General features: G+C 40.7%; 1 protein-coding gene across 1 annotated transcript in view; it reads left to right on the forward strand.

The window, feature by feature from the left end:
- Positions 1–241: 241 nt before the first annotated feature.
- GNB4 (G protein subunit beta 4) overlaps positions 242–27,974 on the forward strand; it is a 70,971-nt gene continuing 43,238 nt past the window's right edge. Inside the window, exon 1 of the mRNA XM_061415393.1 lies at positions 242–330. The gene's annotated coding sequence lies outside the window, so the exon portion shown is untranslated. The remainder of the gene's footprint in view (positions 331–27,974) is intronic.

Below are 27,974 nucleotides of genomic sequence, written 5' to 3' on the forward strand. Positions count from 1 at the left end.
GAAGCAAAAGCTGCGCGCCGCGCCAGCAGCTTTCGCCCCCCGACCCCGGACGCGCAAGCTCCAGGATCTGCGCGCGCCCGCGGCGCGTCCCCGCAGAGTCCGCGCGCCTCGTGCCTCGTGCCTTGCGCCTCGAGCCACGTCCCCGCCCCGGCCCCGCGCGCCGCGGAGTTGGCTGCTGGGCGGCGCGGGCCTGGGTGTGGTCGGCGGATCTTCGCGGCGCTGGTCTCCGCGGTGCACTGCGCTCTGCACGCTGGCTTCGCGCGCCAGGGGCTGCTGAGCGCCCAGCCGACCACCGCACCCCCAGTCCACGCGGGCCCCAGCTCTCTCCAGGTAGGCGGCGGCTGCGCGAGCAGCGGCTCGTCGGTGCGCCCCGCGGGGGCAGGAGGCGCCGCGGATCCGCCCTGGCGGAACCCGGCCCGGGAGGCGGCGCGGGGCCGCCCGGGCGGAACCCGGCTCTGGAAGGCGGCTCGGGGTCGGCGAGGTCCCTCCTTACTCGAAGACTGGGGACTCTGGGAGGCGGACCTTGCCTGGGAGGGACGGGGCGGGTGCGCCTCGATGGCACTCCGCTGGGGTGCGGGGACCGCCGCTCGGCCGCCGCTTCGGGCACTTCCTGGGCGGCTCGGACCTCTGGCTCTGGGCAGCGAGGGGGCGGTCAGTGGTCCTTGGCCTCCAGACCCCTAGTTCCTCTCCGCGCCCGGAGGCTCCTCCGGGGTAGTGGAACGCGAGCTCTTGTTTGTCCCGAGAATAGCGGTTATTCAGGGCTGCCCAGAAGGGTTATTGGGTGGTGAGCGCTGGGAGAGATAAAAGTTCTCTACCGAGTGCTAAAAATGAGTCCAGTGGTTTCATGTTAGATTTATTTTGAAAAGGATGTGATGCTCAATATTTGGTGGATATTTGGTGGAGGTGGAGTTTAAGGATTTTGAATACTTGTAAGTTCAGTACATGACAAAATGTTTTTTTCCTTTTCTCTCCGTAGTCTTTTTCTGCTTCAAAACACAAATGATTGCCTTGTAGTTTTATTGCTATTTGGTAGAGGAAGATCGATAGATAGATAGAATTTCCCAAAGTTTAAGAACAGACTTTCATTTGTTTATGGAAGCAGTGCTTTGTTATTTTGCATCTCTCTCTCTCCCTTTTTTTCCTTTTTTCCTTTTTTCCTCTCCCTTCCTTTTCTCTTAGTAAGGATGCGTCTTTCTCCCTCCACAAGCAAAATAGCTCTGTCTGTGGATTAGCACCCTACTGGAAAGTTTTCTAAGACATTCGGGATTGCATTGTTGATGCATTCTAATCATCTTAGTATTGCAAACCAAGATTGTGACCTTTAAAGCGCATCTTCTAGAACAGAAATAGACCACACACCGATTATTTAAGATGAAAGAGAAGTCATTACTAGTTGTCAAGGAAAACGACGGTCTATAGGATAAAACTGTATGCTTTGAGTCTCATTGCCATTGCACATATTAAGACTCTTATGTATGGGGTTTTGGGGTTGTTATTACTGATTCTAGGCTCTGAAAGTTTATTGTATTTTTCAGTATTTAGTTAAAGGTCATTTAAGACTTTCCATGTTACATTTTGGTTTGTAGATTAATTTGAAAGTAAAATAGAAACTTAAAATACTGTTTTATTCAGTGTCCTTAATTCTCTTGTGTGTATATGAATTTATAAAATTATAAGATTGGGTAATATTGCTTGTAATAGATTTATGTTCATTTCTTTGTGAGCTGTAGGTATTCCTTAGTTTATTCTGAGTTGTTAGCAGTTAACTTGCAGAATATTTTCTATTATTACTTTCTCCAGCTTTATTGATATAATTGATACAGTTAACATAACATTGTGTAAGTTTAAGGTGTACAAAGTGATCATTTGATATATAAATTGCAAAATGATTATGGAAGTTAAGGTTAGTTAATACATCCATCACCTCCTATAATTAGCTCTGTGTGTGTGTGTATGTAGGATAATTAAGATCTGTTCTATAGCAACTTTCAAGTATGCAATGAAAGTGAAGTGAAAGTGTTAGTTGCCCAGTTGTGTCTGACTGACTGCCTCCCCATGGACTGTAGCCCACCAGGCACCTCTGTCCATGGGATTTTCCAGGCAGGAATGCTGGAGTGGGTTGTCATTTCCTTCTCCAGAGGATTTTCCTGATCCAGGGATTGAACCTGGGTCACTCCCCCATTGCAGGCAGATTCTTTACCATCTGAACCACACTGTAGTCACCATGTTGTACATTAAATCCCCAGAAGGTATTCACCTTATAACTAGAGGTTTTTAACATTTGATCAACATCTCCCTAGAATGGTTTCTTTTAAATCATTGGCACTTTAGTATGTCAGCATATATTTTTACACTTTTAAAAATAGATTCTGGGACATTCTGAAAATTGAGAATTGGAATTACGTGGACATTTTTTTTTCTCTTACCAAATACCAGCTGCGTATGTGCATGATCAGTTGTGTCCAACTCTTTGTGACCCCATGGACTAAGTAGCCCACCAGGCTCCTTGTCCTTGGGATTTTCCTGGCAAGAATACTGGAGTGGATTGCCATGACCTCCTCCAGGGGATCTTCCTGACCCAGGAATTGAACCCAGGTCTCCTATGTTGCCTGCACTGCAGGCGAATTCTTTACTGCTGAGCTACCCAGAAAGCCCCAAATACTGCCTGAGATGGTGTGATTGCACGGATTCCTTTCAGGCATGTTATTGTAGAACTTTACCTTGTTAATCTGTGTTGATTATAGGAACTACTTATTAAACATATGTTCTGGGCCAGGTACAAGAGACAGAAATTTGATCCCTGGTTCGGGAAGATCCCCTGGAGAAGGAAATGGCAACCCACTCCATTATTCTTGCCTGGAAAATTCCATGGGCAGAGGAGCCTGGTGTGCTACAGTCCATAGAGTCACACACAGTCGAACACACCTGAGTGTGCACACTCATCTGGGCCAGGGGCAATGCTGTACATTATTCTGTTTATGTCCTATATTAACATGATAGGTAAGAAAACTGTGGCTCTGAGATGTTAAGTAATAACTTGCCAGTGGTTATGTAGCTATTAGGTAATTCATTTGGGATTTAAGGCCAGACCTCTCTGTGAAGTTTATGTTCTTCCCTCTGTGCCACACTGACAGCATCATGAGGAATAACCCTGTTACTCATTAGCATATTAGTAAATTTTCCAAGAGGTTCCCAGAGATGTGAGTTTGTTTTTCTAGCACAATCATTATTATCTGTCAGTGCTATTATACAGATCCTTGTTTTAGTCATTCTCTTCTCACCTCTTTTCCTCTTAAATGTCTAGCTCAAGTTTGAAACTTCCTACTTGCCAGGGCAGAATTTCTCCTACTGCCATTAATAGATTGTAATTGTTTAGTTGCTAAGTTGTATCCAACTCTTTTGTGAGACTCCTCTGTCCATGGGATTTCCCAGGCAAAAATACTGGAGTGGGTTGCCCTTTCTTTCTCTAGGGGATCTTCCTGACCCAGGGATTGAGCCCATATCTCCTGCATTATCACGTGGATTTGTTATTACTGACCCACCAGGGAAGCCCCACATTAGTAGGTAGTGTTAGCTTAATTATCCTTCTAAATAATAACCCTATTTTTATATGAGTTCTCTAGAGCCATAGATATTAGTAATTTGGAAGGTTACAAACAGGATGGCAGTCTATTTTGGAATATGGGAATTCTTCAATGTCCCTCAAATTAAGCAGAAGGAATTTTGATGGATATTTCCTTCTGTAGTTATCCTATCCCTTCTACATCTTCAATTTCAGTTTCTGTGGAATCATTTAGAAAATAATGCAAACATTCTGTTATGTCTTCCATCTTAAAATTCTTTCTTGATCCAGTATTCTGTCCCATTTCTCTGTTCCACATGAAGAAAACATAATAATTTTGATATAGCAAAAGTAAATAGAGAAGAGATAACCAGAAACTAATTAGTTACCTGCGAGGAATGGGTAGGAACAGAGTAAAAGGGATGGTGGAGGGAGTGGCTATGCTCTGTTAAACCTTTTTGTGTAGTTATGAGTTTTGGAAACTTTTTAATATTTTATATATTTTTTAAAATGAAATTAACAAGGTTGGGAGGGAAAAAACTTCTAAAACTGAATACAGACAGCAGCAAATTAACTGACTGTACTTTAATAACAAATTCTCAGAATAAAAAAAAAATGAATCCAAGTAAACTTTGAACACAGAATTTGATTATATACCTTTAACCTAAGATAAAAGGACTTACAAAAATAAAAACAAGAAATCTTGAATCAGGTGTATTAGGCTGTTATGTATAGTGGTAGAGAAACAGCAATTTTACAATTGTTCTGTGTGTATTATAGGACTGAGCAAATGAGTAAATTCCTTGCTATGTTGGGAACTAGGATTTTCACTGTAGAAGAAGGGAAATAAAAATAGGAAATAGAAGAAGGCAGTGAAGACCTCGGCAATGTTGGATGGGAATTAAGAGTTATCCATATGAACTTGTGATTAAAATATCCATTCATACAGGCATGCATATAATTCCTAACTCTGTGTAATGAAAGGGCTAGAACTAATGACACCCTAGTAGCAGTGAGCGCAGCTAGTTTGCCCAAATCAATGGCAAATTCCAGGGCTCAGTTCAGTTCAGTCACTCAGTTGTGTCCGACTCTGCGACCCCATGGACTGCAGCATGCCAGGCTTCCCTGTCCATCACCAACTCCCAGAGCTTACTCAAACTCATGTCTATTGAGTCAGTGATGCCATCCAATCATCTCATCCTCTAGTCCCCTTCTCCTCCTTCCTTCAATCTTCCCAGCGTCAGGGTCTTTTCAAATGAGTCAGTTCTTAGCATCAGGTGGCCAAAGGATAGGAGTTTCAGCTTCAGTATCAGTCCTTCCAGTGAATATTCAGGACTGATTTCCTTTAGGATGGACTGGTTGGATCTCCTTGCAGTCCAAGGGACTCTCAAGAGTCTTCTCCAACACCACAGTTCAAAAGCATCAATTCTTTGGCACTCAGCTTTCTTTATAGTCCAGCTCTCACATCCATACATGACTACTGGAAAAACCATAGCCTTGACTAGACGGACCTTTGTTGGCAAAGTAATGTCTCTGCTTTTTAATATGCTGTCTAGGTTAGTCATAGATTTTCTTCCAGGGAGCAATCGTCTTTTAATTTCATGGCTGCGGTCACCATCTGCAGTGATTTTGGAGCCTGCAAAAATAAAGTCTCTCACTGTTTCCATTGTTTCCCTATCTATTTGCCTTGAGTGATGGGACCGGATGTCATGATATTAGTTTTCTGAATGCTAAGTTTTAAGCCAACTTTTTGACTCTCCTCTTGCCCTTTCATCAAGAGGCTCTTTAGTTCTTCTTCCCTTTCTTCCATAAGAGTGGTGTCATCTGCATATCTGAGGTTATTGATACTTCTCCAGGCAGTTTTGATTCCAGCTTGTGCTTCATCGCGATGGACGTGAGTCTGAGTGAACTCCAGGAGTTGGTGAGGGACAGGGAGGCCTGGCGTGCTGCGATTCATGGGGTCGCAAAGAGTCGGACACGACTGAGTGACTGATCTGATCTGATCTGATCTGTGCTTCATCCAGCCCGGCATTTTGCATGAAGCTGAAGCTCCAATACTTTGTCCACCTGAAGTGAAGAGCTACTCATTTGAAAACACCCTGATGCTGGGAAAGATTGAGGGCAGGAGGAGAAGGGGACGACAGAGGATGAGATAGTTGGATGGCATCACCGACTCAAGGGACATGGGTTTGGGTGGACTCCAGGAGTTTGTGATGGACAGGGAGGCCTGGCATGCTGCGGTTCATGGGGTCGCAAAGAGTTGGACACGACTGAGCAACTGAACTGAACTCTGCATATAAGTTAAGTAAGTAGGGTGAAAGTATAAAGCCTTGACCTACTCCTTTCCCGATTTGGAACCAGTATGTTGTTCCATGTCCAGTTCTAACTGTTGCTTCCTGACCTGCATATAGGTTTCTCAAGAGGCAGGTCAGGTGGTCTGGTATTCCCATCTCTTTCAGAATTTCCCACAGTTTATTGTGATCCACACAGTCAAAGGCTTTGGCATAGTCAATAAAGCAGAAATAGATGTTTTTCTGGAACTCTCTTGCTTTTTTGATGATCCAGCGAATGCTGGCAATTTGATCTGTGGTTCCTCTGCCTTTTCTAAATCCAGCAGAACATCTGAAAGTTCACGGTTCACGTACTATTGAAGCCTGGCTTGGAGAATTTGAGCATTACTTTACTAGCGTGTGAGATGAGCGCAGTTGTGCGGTAGTTTGAGCATTCTTTGGCATTGCCTTTCTTTGGGATTGGAATGAAAACAGACCTTTTCCAGTCCTGTGGCCACTGCTGAGTTTTCCAAATTTGCTGGCATATTGAGTGCAGCACTTTCACAGCATCATCTTTTAGGAATTTAAATAGCTCAACTGCAATTCCATCACCCCCACTAGCTTTGTTCATAGTGATGCTTCCTAAGGTCCACTTGACTTTGCATTCCAGGATGTCTGGTTCAAGGTGAGTGATCACACCATCGTGATTATCTGGATCGTGAAGATCTTTTTTGTATAGTTCTTCTGTGTATTCTTGCCATCTCATCTTCTGCTTCTGTTAGGACCATACCATTTCTGTCCTTTATTGAGCCCATCTTTGCATGAAATGTTCCCTTGATATCTCTAATTTTCTTTAAGATATCTGTAGTCTTTCCCATTTTGTTGTTTTCCTCTATTTCTTTGCACTGATGACTGAGGAAGGCCTTCTTATCTCTCCTTGCTATTCTTTGGAACTCTGCATTCAAATGGGTATATCTTTCCTTTTCTCCTTTGCTTTTTGCATCATTTCTTTCTCAGCTATTTGAGAAAAGCTCCTCAGGCAACCATTTTGCCTTTCTTCTTCCTGAGGATGGTCTTGATTACTGCCTCCTGTACAGTGTCACAGACCTCCGTCCATAGTTCTTCAGGCACTCTGTCTATCAGATCTAAGCCCTTGAATCTTTTTGTCACTTCCACTGTATAATCTTAAGGGATTTGATTTAGGTCATACCCGAATGGTCTAGTGGTTTTCCCTACTTTTTTCAATTAATTCTGAATTTTGCAAAAAGGAGTTCATGATCTGAACAGTCAGCTCCCAGTCTTGTTTTTGCTGACTCTATAGAGTTTCTCCATCTTGGGCTGCAAAGAATATAATCAGTCTGATTCCAGTGTTGACCATCTGGTGATGTCCATGTGTAGAGTCTTCTCTTGTGTTGTTAGAAGAGGGTGTTGGTTATGACCAGTGCATTCTCTTGGCAGAACTCTGTTAGCCTTTGCCCTGCTTCATTCTGTACTCCAAGGCCAAATTTGCCTGTTACTCCAGGTGTTTCTTGACTTCCTGCTTTTGCATTCCAATCCCCTATAATGAAAAGGACATCTTTTTTGGGTGTTAGTTCTAGAAGGTCTTGTAGATCTTCATAGAACTGTTCAGCTTCTTCAGCATTACTGGTTGGGGCATAGACTTGAATTACCGTGATATTGAATGGTTTGCCTTGGAATCGAACAGAGATCATTCTCGTTTTTCAGATTGCATCCAAATACTGCATTCAGACTCTTTTGTTGACCATGATGGCTACTCCATTTCTTCTAAAGGATTCCTGCCCACAGTAGTAGATATAATGGTCATCTGAGTTAAATTCTCCCATTCCAGTCCATTTTAGTCCACTGATTCCTATAATGTCAGTGTTCACTCTTGCCATTTCCTGTTTGACCACCTCCAGTTTACCTTGATTCATGGACCTAACGTTCCAGGTTCCTATGTAATATTGTTCTTTTCAGCATCAGACTTTACTTCCAGTTCCAGGGCTGAAGAAGGGAAAATACAAGATGAGGATGGAACACAAAGTAAGGAAGTGATGTTTTAAAAAATGAGGGCACGTCAAATCTGAGAGAATTGGGGCATCAAAATGAATAGGAACAGCAATGGATTATAACTGATTATTGAATACAATCAGAATCCCCAAGTCCATAATAAACAAATAAGAAAAAGGGAAAAACTCTTCCTGCTAGATGGACAATAAAAACTGTAGAAGGAACAGTAGTTAGAAAAGTCACTAGTTTGCAACCATTATGGTAATACTGAGTCAGGCAAATGTTACTAGTGGAGGAAGTTGGATGGAGGAAAGGATATTACTACAGTTTGCAGTGGTCTTTCTTGAGATTAATGACCAAGGGGGATACAGTAACTTCACAGTGGAGAAGTCTGTCAGGCATCACCTCAACCAAGTAATCAAAATTAATATCACCAGTAGTGGGAAAAACATGTTCTTCTTGACACACTCGAACTAGGGAATGTCATTACTTTCCTGTGGTATTTATGCAATGCATAACCAAAATCTCATCACAAGGAATCAATAGAGGGACCTTAATTGAGGATTGTTCTACTAAGTACCTGGCTCTTCCAACAGGCTAATGTTGTGAAAGACAAAGGCAGAGGAACAGTTTCAGATTAAAGGAAAGAGACCTGCGAATTAAATTCAGTGCAGAATCCTGGATTGGATCTTGAATTGGAAAATCCACTCTAAGAACATTATTGGGTTGTTGGCAAAATTTGCATATGTATTGAATATTAAATAATAGGATATCAATGTTAAATTTCCTGAATTTGTTCATTGTACTGTAGTTACAGGGCTTCTCAGGGGGCAGTAGTTGTAAGGACCCCGCCTGCCAATGCAGCAGATATAAGTAACGTGGGTTCAGTCCTTGGGTTGGGAAGATCCCCTGGAGGAGGGCATGGCAACCCACTCCAGTATTCTTGCCTGGAGAGTCCCATGGATAGAGGAGCCTGGCGGGCCATAGTCCATAGGGTCGCGAAAGTCGGCCACAACTGAAGTGCCTTAGCACAGCACAGCACTGTAGTTACATAGGAAAATGCCCTTGTTCTTGGAAGGATACACAGTGAATTATTTAGGAGTAAAGGGTCAAAATACCTTCAGTTTACTCTCAAATGAATAAGCAATAATGATTATTACATATAAAGAGAGCAATAAAGCAAAGGTGGCAAATGTTAACAGCTGGTAAATCTAGGTGAATGGAATAAGACTGTTCACTATGATAGGTGGTGGTTTAGTAGCGAAGTCAACGTCTGACTCTTTCTGACGCCATGGGCTATAATCCACTAGTCTCCTCTGTCCATAGGATTCTCCAAACAAGAATACTAGAGTGGGTTTTCATTTCCTCCTCCAGAGGATCTTCCCAATCCAGGGATTGAACCCGAGTCTCCTGCATTGCAGGCGGATTCTTTTCAGAGTGAGCACCAAAATTTTTCAACTTTAAGTTTGAAATTTCAAAAACAGGCAAGTTAAAACTTCAAAAACTAATAAAGCTACATTGTGTTCAAAATTTTTTCAAAGATTCCATTTCGCCTGTGTCTGCTTCTCAACTCCTCACTTCACATTTTCTTCTGAACCTACTCCAGAGACTTTATCTTTCCTATGCCCCAGAACCATTCTTCTCAATGTCATCAGGGATGGCAGTCTTGCCAAATTAGATCTCTCAACCACATTTGACAACTCCTTCCTTACGGAAACATTCTTTCTCTTGACTTCTGGGACACTAATTCTGATCTTCATCTGGCGTCACTGGCTATGGCTTGTAATTCTTTTCCAGCTCAGTTAATGGTATCACCGTCCACCTAGATGCTCAAGTTTAAAACTCCTAAGAGTAATCCTGATTCACTCATCCTATATTTATTGGCAAGTATTATGGGCTCTATCTTAAAGAAAATCAACCCCGAACACTCATTGGAAGGACTGATGTGGAAGCTCCAATACACTGGCCACCTGATGCAAAGAGCTGACTCATTAGAAAAGACCCTGATGCTGGAAAAGATTGAAGGCAGGAGGAGAAGGGGACGACAGAGGATGAGATGGTTGGGTGGCATCACTGACTCAATGGACATGAGTTTGAGCAAACTTTGGGAGCTGGTGAGGGACAGGAAAGCCTGGCGTGCTGCAGTTCATGGGGTTGCAGAGTCAGACATAACTTAGCAACTGAACAGTGGGCTCTAACTTAAAATTTATTCCAAATTTGCCTTATTTTTTAATCACTTCCACTACCACTATCCTTGTGTCAAACACCATCTTCCCTGGCCCAGACAACTGTAGTAGCACCTACCTGGTCCTTCAGCTTCCAGTCTGTGTGTCTCCTGGAAACCAGCATGAACTTTAAAAGGTAGGAGTCAAATTAGATTCTGTCTCCCAGTTATCAAAACCCTTTAGTGTTAGATAAAATATGAAGTTTTTATTATGGTCTAGAGGCCCATGTATCACATAGTTGGCTCCTGCCCACCTCTGTATAGCTTCTGCTTGGTTCACTCCCCTCCAGTCTTCACCCCTGTCTCCTGTTGATTCAGCTTGCCAGGTTAGTTTCTGCCTCAGGGCCTTTGCATTTTACTGTTTCTTGTGCTTGGAGTGCTCTTCCCCTTTTAAGGCATGGCTCATTCACTCATTTCATTCAGGTCTTTAACTTAGATTAAATTATTTAAAAATACCCTTCCTGGTCATCCTGTAGCTTCTGTTTTTCCCCCTGCACAGTGCTTTACTTGAAATTGTTATTTATTCACATGCTTTATTATCCTCTCCTAGACATAGGTAGAATAAAGCTCCATGACCATGGGAAACTTCATTTTGTTTATGGCTGAATGCCTGGAGACTGGAATGTGCCCTGCATGTGGTTGGAATTCAGATATTTGTTGAATGAATGAATAAATGCATTAATATTGCCAACTGTCTGGTTGTATTTTATTTAACGCTTTTGCAATTGAAGACTGTCTCAGAGAACATCAGTGCTGTTTAAAGTTTTTTGGTGGCACCGCTCAAGATTCTCTGGAAGCAAATAAGTTATCAACTTTGTATTTCACGACTTCATCTTTCTTTTGTCTGCCCTCTGGTGGAGGGAATATGCATAAGCGAGAGATGAGTAGAACAGGTAGGAAGAAGTAAAAATGGACCAACCTTGATTACAAGCTAGACAATTAATTTTTAAACTACAAAGATTTGAAAATTTTTATTTTAAGTAAGCCTCAAACTTAACCATAATAAGATTGGAAAGAATGAAAAGAAAATAGGCAGTAGTTAAAGAAATAATCTGGTTTAGGATGAAAAAGGAAACTAGCTCCAAAATGGTTTGATTACTTAAAACAATTTCTGCTTAAATATACTTCCTCTCTCAAAATATTTTTAACATTTGTCCATCTTTAGTTCAAAGACATCTTTTTTTCAACTGTGCTAATATTTTCAGCTCACCTTTGTAAACTTTTCAATTGTCAGTAAACACGTGCTAGAGGAAAAGCCAGTATTCAAATCCGAACAGCTGGATACTAGAGGCAGCACTTTAACTCCTGTGCTTCGCGGCAGCCATCCTACAAGTGTCCTGTGGATGGTGCAGGTACCAAAGACTTTCCTTTGGTGTAGTAGTTATGAACAAAAAAATGCTTTGTAAGTTCACAGCTTGTATTCCTCAGTACTGTTTTCCTGGTTTGTGTTATGGGGAGCCTCCTCTAGAATTGCTGAGAATTTTATCTTACTTAATTTGTTTTGAAGTAGAAGTCACATTAAAAGAGTTCAACACTTGAGTACTGTTGACTTCCTAAAATAATACGAAGTTTCTCTTAATGTCCGTAGTTAATATTTAAGGCAATATACAGCTTGAAATTTTTTCCCAGTTTTGCCTTTGTCTGGCCAATTGATTTATATTTATAATTTTGGGTTATATGAACAGTTGGATAATAACTGTCTTTAAACATTCTTTCTTTTTCTTTTTTTTAATCGTTGTTGCTGCACAGCCTTTTCTCTAGTTTGCAGTGATTGGGGGCTACTCTCCAGCTGTGGTGTGCAGGCTTCTCATTGCGGTGGCTTCTCTTGTGGAGCGTGGGCTCCAGGGCGAAAGGGCATCAGTAGTTGCAGGTCCTGGGCTGTGGAACAGAACAGAGGCTCAGTAGTGATGCACGGGCTTGGTTGCTTCTCAGCATATGGGATTTTCCTGGACCAGGAATGGAACCTGTGTCTCCTGCAGTGGCAGGTGGGTTCTTTACCACTGAGCCACGAGGAAAGCCCTAAACATTGATTCTTAGTCTTCAAAAATGCCATGTTTTTAGAAGTTTTACTCTTTATTCTTCATCTAACTTGTAATACATTTTTAGCTATAGAGAAATAGAATCTGTACCATAAAGTGCATACACTACTTTGGGAGGGACAAAGATGAGGACAGTGGTCCCCATGCCCAAAGAACCAATAACCTCTGGGCTCTTCGATAGGAATTTTTGGTGTTTTTTGTTATGATGACTTTTACCAATGGCTTGACTCAGTTTTTTTCCCCTTCAGTTTTTATGAGTTCCCCACCTAAACACCTTTACCCAGGAACTGTTTAAAATACAAAAATTGGGTATTAATTCCTTGGTTTCTGAAATTAAAAACCCAGTAATGCAACTAAAGCTGAATGAGGCTTTATTTGTCCAACTGGCATGTGACATAGATTATACATTGTATTTAGGATAATTAACATGGCTTATGGTGACCAGTTTTTATAAGAAAATGATTTTGAAACATTTTTTACTTTCTGGGCTTCTTTAAATTAAATTATGTATTTAAATGGAAAAATGGTAGACAGCTGATTACTTAAGGAAGTTGAAATTTGTCAACAGGGGATCTTCATTATGTGCACTGCTTACTAAAATGGGCCTCTAGGGAAGCTGTTAGGAGGGAAAAAACTTTTTTCTTTTTTTTTTAATTTGTTTATTTTTTAATTGAAGGATAATTGCTTTACAGATGGGAATAAACTTTTTGAAAAATATAGTCTCCTTGTCATTTGGTGTAAAAAAGAAAAAGCAGTCGATATTTTAAAAGTTTTAAACTTAGATATTAGTTTTCATGGTTATGTGTTAACCTTTATCTATGGAATTAAACTTCATCAACAAAGGATTTCATTATGTTTATTAATAATTAATGTGCCACAAGGGAAGATGTGATGTGGGGGAGGGAATAACTTTAAAAACACACACGCAAAGACTCCATGCCTTAAGATACAAGAAAGGAGAGAAATGTTTGTATGTAAATTCCCCCCATGGTATAACTAATCTTTTCAAGAGGGAGCATCTTTATATATTTCCGGGGATGATAGGCAGGTTATGATGAGATGGTGAAGCATTAGGAACAATGTGTGTTTCCTTAATGCTGCTGAAGAGCAGTATTGGTATGTGTGATGGTGGGTGTGGCAGGATGAAAACGTCCATAGGACAGCAGAGAAGTAAAGTAAAACTGAGTGTGGGTACGATGTAAATGTAACTAAGAGCAGGATATAGCGTTCAAGGCACTTGGTGGCGATAAACCCTCTATTAACTGATGGATTTTGAAGACATTTTGTTGTTTAGTCACCAAGTCATGTTGGACTCTGTTACAACCCCATAGACTGTAGCCCTCCAGGCTCCTCTGCCCATGGGATTTTCCGAGGCAAGAATACTGAAGTGGGTTGCCATGTCCTCCAAGGGATCTTCCCGACCCAGGGATCGAACCTGTGTCTCCTGTCTCAGCAGGCAGATTCTTTACCACTGAGCCAAGAAAAGCCTTTGAGGATGTTACTTGGGATGGGGAACTGGGAATGGAGTGGAGTTCCAAATAAGCTAGTGTAGGTTATTAATTAGCTGTTGGTCTAAACCTAGGACAGCAATCATATGACATTTTGGTGAAGTATGATCCTGAAGTAGCATTGGTAACCAATATCATGTAAGTATACTTGCCGTTTTTTTTTTTTTTTTCACCATGCTGTGTGGTTTGTAGGATCTGATTCTCTGACCAGGGATCAAACATGTGCCCCCTGCAGTGGAAGCGTGTGAAGTCTTAACCAATGGACTGCCAGGGAAGTCCCACACTTGCTTCTTAATTAGTAAAACTTCAATGTTTTATCTCATGGGTAGGCATAATAGTTTTGCATGCGTCCATGCTCATTCACTTCAGTCATGTCCAACTCTTTGCAGCCCAATGGACTGTAGCCCACCAGGCTCCTCTTCCATGGGATTCTCCAGGCAAGAATACTGGAGTGGGTTGCCATGCCCTCCTCCAGGGGATCTTCCCAACCCAGGGATCCGAACCAGCATCTCCTGCAGCTCCTGCAGTGCAGGCAGATTCTTTACCGCTGAGCCACTGGGGAATGGAATCTGCACTGGGAGAAAGATATGGAGTCCCGTACTCATATTTCTACCTCTTATTGGAAACTTTTAAGATATTTTATAACTCTGAACATATGAAATTGTAGCTACCTATCTATGAATATTTTAATTAAACCAGTCACATTTTGTGCTCTCCAGGCAACTCAGCAAATGAGCTAGATCATGATTGACGTGTGTTAGGCACTCGTAAAAATTTGTTGGATGAGATTCTGATCAGTTGTTGTATGTTCATCCCTTAGTGGTAAGGTTAATTAAAATTTCTTTTATATATAACCAAGAGTAATATGTAACCAAATCTGGCAAATTGAAGGTCTTGTTTCTGGTAAAACAAAAGCAAATTATGTGACTTTAAAGGGTTGTAAGACTTTGTGATTTAGTGATACAGAGATGAACAATGCATGGTCTTATTCAGAAAACCCCAGAGGTGATGTGAAGTTATATGAGAAAAGACTGGCTGACAAGGTTATGATCTGTAATTTACATAATCATGATTGATTTTCCTAGTGTTTGGTTTACAAAGCCTTAAAAACACTAAAACTAGAGGAGTCTCAATTTAGAGAAAATAGTTTGAGGACTAAATAAGAGGAGATACCCTACTAGTTTACATCACTGACAGTGAATTTACAGAACTAGTTACTTTAAGAGGTTGTTGTTGTTTGTTATTTAGTCACTAAGTTGTGTCTGACTCTTTGCAACCCCACAGACTGTTGACCACCAGGCTCCTCTGTCCATGGGATTTCCCAGGCAAGAATACTGGAGTCAGTGCCATTTTTTTCTCCAGGGATCTTCCTGATCCAGGGATTGAACCCTGCACTAACAGATGGATTCTTTACATCTGAGCCACCAGGGAAGTCCAGTACAGCTAAAAATACAAGCATACTGAAAATGGTTTCAGAATGTATTGCATTGAGTTTAAGGGAAATCCTTAGTGTGTTGAGTCCAGTCACATTCTCATGAAACATTTGGTTTTGGTGACATAACACTTGGCACTTAACATCCTAATATAGTTATTCTTAACTTTGTTGTGAGAAGATGAATTTTTCTGATTGGGGTTACTATGTCTGGTCCAGAGTAGATGTTTAATAATATGTTTGTTGAGTGGAAGAATAAATCACATAATGGTTTGAATTGACAATAGTTGGAATAGTCTCATTTATTATGTACTTAGGACTATAGATAAGAATATAAAAAGCAGGAAGAAAATTCTTTTTTTGAAAGTCGTCTCAAAAAGTTAACTGGAAAAAACTTCCGTTGTGTCTTTATATATATATGTGGAAATTTAAAAAGGATACCCTGAAAGAATGGAACATCCACTCTATATTTATTAATATAACATGTACTGTGCATCAGGTTTTCATGTAATACCTGATATTACAGTAATTTTGATTTTTGTTAGCTTTGCCTAAAGACTTCTTCCCCTTCTTTTCTACTTCCTTGATTAAGGTTAATTTTTTAATTAAAATTTTAATTTTAAAATTAAGGAACTTAGAGTTAAATCCTCAGCTTTAATAAATGACAAATAGGCTAAGACATTGCATATGTCACACATTTAATTTATAACACGGATGTAAAAAATATGTAGAAATGAAACAAAAATCCATTTGCTTATAATTCCATGAATTTCTGTTCCTTTTAAACATTTTTATGCATAACATTTTATGGGGTCTTGGAATTTACCATCTCAGTTTAGGTTTCTGCAATGATGATGTAGCCAATTCGATGATAGAGCTGCAAATTGTGATCCAAAGTGTTCAGCCCAAGTCAATCTGTTTGTGACACTTGGATAAGGAACTTGGTTTCTTGCTCCAGGCAAGAATACTGGAGTGGATAGCTATTCCCTTCTCCAGGGGATTTTCCTCACCCAGGGATTGAACCCTGGTCTCCCGCACTGTGGGCAGATTCTTTACCGTCTAAACCACCAGAGAAGCCCCATTAAAAAGAGGTAATGGCTGCCCCTTAAAAAAGAGAAAATCAAGATTTTGCCAGATGGATAGTTTCCCTTGCGGAAAAGGAAGATAACACCTGAAATAGATCAAGGAATTGTTAATGATTTCTTTGTAAAAAATATTTTAAGTTGAGAGTGTTGAAATAGGAAATATATAGAGAAACTTCTCTTTGTTTCCCTTCTATTGCCTCTTCTCATTCTCAAATTGCCCTTCAGAAAAACAAAAAACATTTTCATGTTTCAAATATGGAAAATAGTTTTGCTCTATCTTAAAACCAATTAGAAGGGGAATGATTTCTTTAGTTATGTATTCCACCTATTATCTTTATTTTTTAAAAAGTTTTTAGATGTTTTGCTTAACCAGCTGCTGCTGCTAAGTCACTTCAGTTGTGTCCGACTCTGTGCGATCCCGTAGACGGCAGCCCACCAGGCTCCGCCGTCCCTGGGATTCTCCAGGCAAGAACATTGGAGTGGGTTGCCATTTCCTTCTCCAACGCATGAAAGTGAAAAATGAAAGTGAGGTCGCTCAGTCCTGTCCGACTCTTAGCGACCCCATGGACTGCAGCCTACCAGGCTCCTCCGTCCATGGGATTTTCCAGGCAAGAGTACTGGAGTGGGGTGCCATTGCCTTCTCCGCTTAACCAGCAAGATAATATAAATTGCACATAGTGTTTTTAGGAACTTCTTCAGGCATGAACGCACATCCTTGAGCTTTCCTCCAGTCCAGTGGTTTTAGACAAGAGTTTAGACCTGTGGTTCTCAGATTCCAAGAGGCATCAGAATCACCGAAAGTGCTTGTTAAACACTGGTTGCTGGGCTCCACCCTCAGAGTTTCTGGTTCTTCAGGCCTGGCAAAGGGCCCACACATTTGCATTTCTGGCAAGTTCCTCAGTGATGCTGATGCTGCTGGTCCTCACCTTTTGAGAACCAGTAATTAGGCTCTTGGGTTAAATCAGTGGCTGTCAACCACGTTTCTTTCCTTACACACCTCATGGATAAGACATTAATTAAAATCTGAAACGCCCCAATCTAGTAGTGACAGTATTGGGGTGGGATGGGCAAGGTACTGTTGGAGAGTCAGGTATTGGGATCTTCAGGAGGTGGGTGTCGTTAGAGGTAGCCCTTTGAAGGACTGAATGTTTTCTCTCCTGTCCTCTCCCTCTTTGAATCTTTCCCTCCTCCATGCCTATTAAGAGAGTCCTGGTCTGTAAGTAAGAGGGCAGACCGGGTAGGAGTAGTATAGGTCCTCTCCCAGCAAACTTCCAGCCTCTGGAGTCAGTGACGAAGCAGTGGTGCTTTTCAAGGCGTCGAGGAGACACAGAAGAGGTGACATTGCAGGGGAATTGAGATGCTGAGGCCTTGAACAGAATTCTTTCTGGTGATAATTTTATTTTCCTTTTTGAAAAAAGTATTGTTATATCTGTTGACCCATCAGCAGATGTGAATATGAACCTGAGTCATGTTTACGATTATAGAAATGAAGTGAAGTGAATTTTCTCAGTCATGTCCGACTTTTTGTGATCCCATGGACTGTAGCCAACCAGGCTCCTCTGTCCATGGAATTTTCCAGGCAAGAATACTGAAGTGGGTTGCCATTTCCTTCTCCAGGGGATCCTCCCAACCCAGGGATTGAACCCAGGTCTCCCGCATTGCAGGCAGATGCTTTACTGATCCACCATGGAAGCCTTCCGATTATAGCTTCTTAATATATTTCCCTCTAGGCCAAATTAGCTCTGACTTAAAGTTCTAAGGATGTTTGTTTATGTGTGTTATTTAATCCCTAAAACAATCACTTGGAGGTAGATACTAGCGTCTCCACTGTACAGATGAGGAAATTGAGATTCAGAAGTTAGAACAGTTTCTGGGATCACACAGTAAGTGTAGTCATACTCCAACATTTAGGACATTGTGTGAACTGGGGTGAGGTTCATAACCTCCAAAACATGTAGTTTCCTCATCTGTAAAATAAAGATGATATTAGCACTTACCTTCTGAGGTTCAATTGAGGTTGTTAAACGAGTTACTGTGAAGAGTTGTGAACAGTGCATGAAACATAGTAAGTGCTCAGTAATGTCATCTCTTGGTTGGCTAAATACTAAGGATCTTTTAAGTTCAGGGGTTATCCAGGTAATCTTCCTCCTATGTATTATTATAGGTCAAAAATCTCTTAATCAGCTCACATGGTCTGTGTGCCACGAGATTTGAGAATCATGAATCTAAATGGGTAGCTTGGCTTTTACAATGAGAAGGTGAAGGCTGAGAATCAGAATTTGGCTGCTTATACTCAAGAAGTTGATTTATGTTACTAGCCACGTGTCTCTCCCTCTCTCTCTCTCTTTCTCTGTCTGTCTGTCTCTCTCGTAGCCAACAATTTTGTAAGAAATTATTTGTTACACTGTAGTGGATTTGCTGTAACTTATAATGAGACAATATGCCAGTAAATTTGGAAAACTCAGCAGTGGCCACAGGACTGGAAAAGGTCAATTTTCACTCCAATCCCAAGGAAAGGCAATGCCAAAGAATGCTCAGACTACCGCACAATTGCAGTCATCTCACATGCTAGCAAAGTAATGCTCAAAATTCTCCAAGCCAGGCTTAAACAGTACATGAACTGTGAACTTTCAGATGTTCAGGCTGGATTTAGAAAAGGCAGAGGAACCAGAGATCAAATTGCCTGTTGGATCATTGAAAAAGCAAGAGAGTTCCGGAAAAACATCTACTATTTGACTATGCCAAAGCCTTTGACTGTGTGGATTACAACAGACTGGAAAATTTTTCAAGAGATGGGAATACCAGACCGCTTGACCTGCCTCATGAGAAATCTGTATGCAGGTCAGGAAGCAACAATTAGAACTGGACATGGAACAACAGACTGGTTCCAAATAGGGAAGGGAGTACGTCAAGGGTGCATATTGTCACCCTGCTTATTTAACTTATATGCAGAGTACATCATGAGAAATGCTGGGCTGGATGAAGCACAAACTGAAATCAAGATTGCCAGGAGAAATATCAATAACCTCAGATATGCAGATGACACCACCCTTATGGCAGAAAGTGAAGAAGAACTAAAGAGCCTCTTGATGAAAGTGAAAGAGCAGAGTGAAAAAGTTGGCTTAAAACTCAGTATTCAGAAAACTAATATCATGGCATCAGGTCCTATCATGGCAGATAGATGGGGAAACAATGGAAACAGTGTCAGACTTTATTATATTTTTGGGTTCCAAAATCACTGCAGATGGTGATTGCAGCCATGAAATTAAAAGATGCTTACTCCTTGGAAGGAAAGTTATGACCAACCTAGATAGCATATTCAAAAGCAGAGACATTACTTTGCCAACAAAGGTCTGTCTAGTCAAGGCTATGGTTTTTCCAGTGGTCATGCATAGGTGTGAAATTTGGACTCTGAAGAAAGCTGAACACCGAAGAATTGATGCTTCTGAACTGTGGTGTTGGAGAAGATTCTTGAGAGTCCCTTGGACTGCAAGGAAATCCAACCAGTCATTCTAAAGGAGATCAGTCCTGGGTGTTCTTTGGAAAGACTGATGATGAAGCTGAAGCTCCAATACTTTGGCCACCTCAGGTGAAGAGTTGACTCACTGAAAAAGACTGATGCTGGGAGGGATTGGGAGCAGGAGGAGAAGGGGACGACAGAGGATGAGATGGCTGGATGGCATCACCGACTCAATGGACATGAATTTGGGTGAACTCTGGGAATTGGTGATGGACAGGGAAGCCTGGCGTGCTGCGGTTCATGGGGTCGCAAAGAGTTGGACACGCCTGAGCGACTGAACTGAACTGAAAATCACTGCAGATAGTGACTGCAGCCATGAGATTAAAAGACCCTTGCTCCTTGGAAGAAAAGTTATGACCAACCTAGACAGCACATTAAAAATTAGAGACATTACTTTGCCAACAAAGGTTATTCTAGTCAAAGTTATGGTTTTTCCAGTAGTCACGTATGGATGTGAGAGTTGGAGTATAAAGAAAGCTGAGTGCTAGAGAATTGATACTTTTGAACTGTGGTGTTGGAGAAGACTCTTGAGAGTCCCTTGGACAGCAAGGAGATGATCCAACCAGTCCATCCTAAAGGAAATCAGTCCTGAATATTCATTGGAAGGACTGATGCTGAAGCTGAAACTCTAATACTTTGGCCACCTCATGTGAAGAACTGACTCATTGGAAAAGACTCTGATGCTCAGAAAGATTGAGGGTGGAAGGAGAAGGGGATGACAGAGGATGAGATGATTGGATAGCATCACTGACTCAATGGATGTGAGTTTGAGTAAACTCCAGGAGTTGGTGATGGCCGGGGAGGCCTGGCATGCTGCAGTCCATGGGGTCACAAAGAGCAACTGAACTTAACTGAATTGAATTGAACTGATAATGAGACTGTGATTAATCACTGCATAATACATTGTACTTACTGGAAAAGTGTTCCTTTCTTGGGAATGCCTCACACATCTTTTAGATAAACTGTTATTTGCTTTTAAAAGAGTCTCTTACTCACAATTTGGAGATCCAAAATGCTTTGAAACTGCAGGGTTTTGTTTTTTTCATGTATCATTAGTGGCAAAACCTTATGTGATTTGAACTCCTTTGATGGCACAGACTGACTTGAACTAACATGAAACTGTTGCTAGTCCATCTTTTCTCCACTTGATTGTGAAGATACTTATATTTTGCTGCAGAAATACTCCTTCTGGATTATGTGGGTGCTGCCACAAAGTCCAGTTGGGGTGTTAGGAAATATGTGTTGAATATACCTTTTAAAATCTGAAAACCTTAAAAAAAAAAGTCTTTTTAAAATCTATAAACTTGGCTGCGATCCAAAAGTCTACAAGCAATAAATGCTGGAGAGGGAGAAAAGGGAACTGTCTTACACTGTTGGTGGGAATGCAAACTAGTACAGCCACTATGGAGAACAGTGAAGATTCCTTAAAAAACTAGAAATAGAACTGCCATATGACCCAGCAATCCCACTGCTGGACATACACACCAAAGAAACCGAATTGAAAGAGACACGTGTACCCCAATGTTCATCGAAGCACTGTTTATAATAGCCAGGACATGGAAGCAACCTAGATGTCCATCAGCAGATGAATGGATAAGAAAGCTGTGGTACATATACACAATGGAGTATTACTCAGCCATTAAAAAGAATACATTTGAATCAGTTCTAATGAGGTGGGTGAAACTGGAGCCTATTATACAGAGTGAAGTAAGCCAGAAAGAAAAACACCAATACAGTATACTGACACATATGTATGGAATTTAGAAAGATGGTAACAATAACCCTGTATGTGAGACAGCAAAAGAGACACAGATGTACAGAACAGTCTTTTGGACTCTGTGGGAGAGGGAAAGGGTGGGATGATTTGGGAGAATGGCATTGAAACATGTATAATATCATATAAGAAATGAATCGCCAGTCCAGGTTCAATACAGGATCCTTGGGGCTGGTGCACTGGGATGACCCAGAGGGATGGTATGGGGAGGGAGGTGGGAGAGGGGTTCAGGATGGGGAACACGTGTACACCCGTGGCGGATTCATGTTGATATATGGCAAAACCAATACAATATTGTAAAGTAATTAGCCTCCAATTAAAATAAATAAATTTAAATTAAAAATAAAATAAATAATAATAAATTAGAAAAAATAAAAAATAAAATCTATAAAATCCCAGATTCTGAATTGGCCTTTAGGGCTCAGGATAATGGATTATGGACCTAGGTGAATGTACACTTAAACAGCTGTTTTCCCTCTTAGACTGTTGACTCCTGGAGAGTTAGGCCTGTATCTACTTCATGTGTAGTATGGGTTCTTGGCATATAATAGGCATTCAGTAAATGTCTGGTGAGATGATGAACTATGCCAGAAATAGCAGTTAGGTGAAGGAAAACAGACTTGAGAGCAGCATTTTATTTTGTCCTGGAGGACAGACGAAACAGACTGCCTTCAGTTTATAAGAGGCTGAATTGTGTTACTTTGTGGGCGCTTAAAAATGTTCAGTGTAATGAGAAACTTGGTAGCAAAATAAAAACTCAGTGCTTGTATTGTGTCAAGCATCTCTTCTGTTTTCTTCTGTGATCCACTTGTCTCATACAACTCTAGGTTTTTGACTCATGAGGAAAGCCACATGGAGTATTTGTAATTGGAAGACTACTTGGGGTGGGTAAGCAAATATGTTTTTAAATTCCTTGGTAAGAATGATTATAAAAACTTCTGATTTTTATATGATTATATGAATGATTATAAAAACAAGTACCTTAACTAATTTATTATGAGCTTATGGGTTTTTTTTTTTTAAATAAAGTATAGCAGTTATGAATCAGGATTACAAAGAAAAGCAGAACATTACAGAATTTAATTATAAAAATAGCAAACTTCAACTCTTCTGATAAAATCTAGTAAGTAAAAGTTTATACTTAAATTTTTAAAGTACAATTTAAAATATTCTTTCATGCCTTACATGAGCTTTCAAGATCCATATGAAAATTATTAGTAGCTAAGAAATACTTATATGTCTGTCTCATATGGGTTAAAATAGTTGTTTGCTAACACAGCAGAATAATTGTACAGTCTACATAATGCCTTTCTTTAGTAAAAATTCTGTGGACATTTTAAGAAATGGAGAGAGGAGAATGTTTGAATTATGCAACTATGTTTTTTTTCCATTTCATTTAATAAATTGGCTTGGGTACAATAACCCATTGGTATTTTTTGATATTTGTTACTGGTACAGCTGAACTTTTAAAAAGATAACTGATAGGCTGCCTTCTGCTCAACTAACAGTGCTTTCACTATGTGATCAAGTTATTTGAAATGTGTTAAATGAAGCAAATATTCATGTTGAAAAAGAGCTTAGTCAAGAAGTTATAGTAATTGAAAGAGCACTATGCTTATATCAAACTAATTTCTGTTAAATTACTAGTTTCAAATTGCTTTAGTAACTTCAGTACCATTTCAGAGACTGTGATAAACAACTCCAATTGGATCTTGACTAAAAATCAGCATTGGTGAAATTCCTTGACCATAACCTTCTGATGATTTTTATGTGTTTTGGTAAAGGAAGGTAGAGATGGCTCCTGTATATCTCATACATTTCTGTAACTCCCCTTCCTCCCAAGAGGGAAATTTCTTAACAGTTGATCAAAGATAGATCTGGAAAAACATAAATATTTAAGAAATGAATTGGGGGTTGGGGGCAGGAGGGAAGAGTCTGCAGTGATGCAGAGAAGGAATAGTCAGTGAAGTACTAGGAAGATTTAGGAAATGAAGAGTCTGGAAAGCTATTGCAGTAAAGCTTGAATAAGAAGGGAGTGTCGTTAGATTCAGCGGAGAGACCTAGTGAAATGCCCTTGCATGGAGTCAAAGGAGGGTTGTTAAGACTGGCTTCCAGAGTCACACAGGCTTGGATTCATGTCCTGACTTTGCTTCTAATCTTAGGCAAATCGTTTAACCTAATCTCAGCTTCTTTTTGTCTTTATTTTTATTTCATTCCATTACTTTTATTATTTCCCAGTGGACTTAAGGTGTGTTAAAAAGTATAACTGAGTCATACTGAAACATTTAAGATTGTTTTCCTTTTGAGCAAAAATCAATTTGGATTGGGTACTGCCAAACCAGAAGTGGTTAGGAGTGCCCCGCCACCCACCTATGGAGGCAGGGTTAAGACTTGTATAGAGAAGAGGAGGAAGGGGAGCAAGGGTATTATTTGATTGGCTGTAGCTTACAAGGCTCTGGTTTTTCCAGTAGTCATCTATGGATGTGAGAGTTGGACTATGAAGAAAGCTGAGTGCCAAAGAATTGATGCTTTTGAACTGTGGTGTTGGAGAAGACTCAGTCCCTTGGAGAGCAAGGAGATCTAGCCAGTCCATCCTAAAGGAAATCAGTCCTGAATATTCATTGGAAGGACCGATGCTGAAGCTGAAACTCCAATACTTTGGCCACCGGATGTGAAGAGCTGACTCATTGGAAAAGACTCTGATGCTGGGAAAGATTGAAGGCAGGAGGAGAAGAGGACGACAGAGAATGAGATGGTTGGATGACATCACTGACTCAATGGACATGAGTTTGAGTAAGCTCCGAGAGTTGGTGATGGACAGGGAGACCTGGCGTGCTGCAATCCATGGGGTCACAAAGAGTCGGACATGACTCAGCGACTGAACTGAACTGAGCTTACATGGTTGCCTTATTTGGTAAACTGGTTAGCTGTAATTGGTTGTCCTTAGGTTTTGATTTCTTAACCTTGGGGCATTTATAGACTTAGGTTTTGGTTTGCTTACACAGGCTGCTTCCCAGGTGGCTGAGAAGGTAAAGTGTCTGCCTGCAGTGTGGGAGACCTGGGTTCAATCCCTGGGTCAGGAAGATCCCCTGGAGAAGGAAATGGCAACCCACTCCAGTACTCTTGCCTGGGAAATTCCATGAAGAGAGGAGCCTGGTAGGCTACACTCCACGGGGTCTCAAAGAGTCAGACACAACTGAGCGACTTCACTTTCTTTTTCTTCTGATAGGCTGCTAAGATATTAGAATCACCTCAGTCTAATGGCTTCCTTGTTTGATTGAACTTGTCCAAGAGTTGTATTAATTGTAAATATATTCATGGATCCATGTATGATTCACTTTTATGTGTTTATATTTGCTTGTTTGTTGATAATATAGAAACACCTGTAAAGAAAATACCCAACTCAGGAATTTGTAAAATAACAATTGCTTGCAACTATTTGTGTGTTCCTTCCTCCTGTTTTATCATTCTCTTGCTTCAGAAAAGTTTTACTGGATATGTATACACTCCTAAACAATGTATTATTTAGTTTTAGTTGCTTTTGCATTTTGTAAAAAGTATTATGCTGGTAGGTGTCTTCTGGAACTTGCTTTTTTCCTCTTGGCAGTATTTTTCAGATTTGTCTATGTTGTGTATACCTATAGCTCATTCATTTTTACTGCAATGTAATAATTCATTATAAAAACAGTGTACTTACCCATTTCCCTATTGGCAGGTATTTTATTGCTATTACAGGTAATGCTGTATAAATCCAGCTCTTGAGCACATGAGTATATGTACTTAAGTTTCTCCTGAAAGTGAAAGTGAAGTCGCTCAGTCGGGTCCGACTCTTTGTAACCCCATGGACTGTAGCCTATCAGGCTCCTCCGTCCGTGGGATTTTCCAGGCAAGAGTGCTGGAGTGGATTGCCATTTCCTTCTCCAGGGGATCTTCCCGACCCAGGAATCAAACCCAGATCTCCAGCATTGCAGGCAGACGCTTTACCGTCTGAGCCACCAGGGAAGCCCAGATTATCAGATTGAAAGGTGTATCATCACCCATGTTAGATATTGCCAGATTGCTTCCCAAAGAGCTGTTCCATCAGAATATATTATCATTTTCCACAGCTTTGCCACCTCCTGGATGAGGGGTAAGAAAATTCTGTAAATCTGAAAGGTACAAAGTTGTTTATTTTCATTTCCCTGTTAACTTGAGGTTGAGTATCTTGTTTGTATATTGGCTTCTACTGGTTTTCCTGCTGTGATCTGCTATTTGTATCTTTGCACATTTTTCTTTTGGGTCATCAGTCTTTTTTATTACTAGCTTGGAGGAATTGCTTTTAAATTCTAGGTGCTGAGGATGTAAAACAGATTGACTGCCAGATATTTCCCTAAGAGTTGAGTTTTTTGGATTTACTGTAGAGAATTGCAGTTCAGGGTGTGTAACCTTGGCAAATCATTTGCCAGTCTCACCAGGCAAGGAAAGGAGAACTCTTTTATAGAGTTGAAAAGGAAGTTGAGTAGGCTGTAGTAAACAGAGTCCATGGCTTTCCATTGGCTGTGACCTTGCTGGGAAAGAAGAATGCATCTTTCCTTGGGGGTTCTGTGATGTCACAGGGTGGGAGAGCTCCCTCTTGCTGTCTCCCGACTCTACTTAAATTTCTACTTGTTAATTCTTTACAATGTTGATCCTTTAGTTAAATTTTAGCTTGCAACTGTCCTTTCTCACTCAATCTATGTCTTTGTTTTTTGTTTTTGTTTTTTCTTTCTCTTAGGTGTAGAGGCTAAGTTCTTCTCATCATGCATACACTGTACTTACACAACTGAAGAGGCTAGCTCTTGTAGCTGACCTTTCCTCCTCTCCTCTGTGCTTTTGTTTATAAAGATAATTGTTAAAGGCATCGTCAGCTCTGTGTGTGTGTGTGTGTGTGTGTGTGTGTGTGTGTGTGTGTGCATCAGACTCTTAGACTATTTAATAAGCCTGGAGGATGATTCTACTTCCATATGTTGGGAGCTGTTTTGTTTTTTTTTTTAAGTAATGTGTTTGATTCCTCTTTGTCTTCAGTTTTGGTGCTACTTGCCAGGTCTGAGTCTTTAGGAGAAGCTCTACTCAATTTTCTGTAATACATATAATCAGTGGAGATGGTATACTTTAATTTCAGTCTATAATCACTTCTTTTTTTTGGTCAGTAACTCAGGAAAAGTCTTATGAGAGAATGTTTTTGGTTTACTCCCTTCTCAGTTTGGGATCTTGATTATTTTAAATACTTTAGATTTAAATTATTTTAAATAATTTAGATAAGACTTTTCCTTATCTATTTGTTGTTGTTGTTCAGTCACTCAGTCTGTTCAACTCTTTGAACTGCAGCACGCCAGGCTTCCCTGTCCTTCACCATCTCCTGGAGTTTGCTTAAACTCATGTCCATTGAGTCGGTGATGCCATCCAACCGTCTCATCCTCTGTTGTCTCCTTCCTGCCTTCAGTCTTTACCAGCATCAGGGTCTTTTCTAATGAGTTGGCTTTTTGCATCAGGTGGCCAAAGTATTGGAGCTTCAGCTTCAGCATCAGTCCTTCCAATGAATATTCAGGACTGATTTCCTTTAGGATGGACTGGTTGGATCTTCTTGCAGTCGAGCAGACTCTTAAGATTCTTCTCCAACACCATATTTCAAAAGCATCAATTCTTCGGCGCTCAGCCACTTTAATGGTCCAACTTTCACATCCATATATGACTAGTGGAAAAACTTTCCACTAGCTTGGACTAGATGGACCTTTGTCAGCAAAGTAATGTCTCTGCTTTTTTAATACGTTGTCTAGGTTGGTCATAGCTTTTCTTCCAAGGAGCAAGCATCTTTAAATTTCGTGGCTGTAGTCACCATCTGCAGTGATTTTGGAGCCCAAGAAAATAAGGTCTTTCTCTGTTTCCATTGTTTCCCCATTTATTTGCCATGAAGTGATGGGACTGGATGCCATGATCTTTGTTTTTTGAATGTTGAGCTTTAAGCTAACTGTTTCACTCTCCTCTTTCACCTTCATCGTGAGGCTCTTTAGTTCCTCTTCACTTTTTGCCATAAGGGTAGTGTCATCTGCATATCTGAAATTATTGACATTTCTCCCAGCAATCTTGATTCCAGCTTGTGTTTCACCCAGCCCAGAATTTTGCATGATGTACTCTGCATATAAGTTAAATAAGCAGAGTGACAGTATACAGCCTTGATGTACTCCTTTCCCAATTTGGAACCAGTCTGTTGTTCCATGTCTGGTTCTAATTGTTGCTTCTTGACCTGCATGCAGGTTTCTCAGGAGGCAGGTAAGGCGGTCTGGTATTCCCATCTCTTGACGAATTTTCCACAGTTTGTTGTGATCCACACAGTCAAAGTCTTTAGCATAGTCAACGAAGCAGAAGTAGATGTTTTTCTGGAATTCTCTGCTCTTAGTCTGCCTGGCTACACCCAGTGAAGACTTTTCCATTAGTGGCTGACTATCTGACTGGTTTTCCATCTCCTGTCATTATTTTCCATATTTTTCTTTTCCCCACATGGGATTCACAATGCTTTATAAAATGGTTTGCC

This window comes from Bos javanicus, chromosome 1, assembly GCF_032452875.1.
Source record: "Bos javanicus breed banteng chromosome 1, ARS-OSU_banteng_1.0, whole genome shotgun sequence".
Taxonomy (NCBI): domain Eukaryota; kingdom Metazoa; phylum Chordata; class Mammalia; order Artiodactyla; family Bovidae; genus Bos; species Bos javanicus.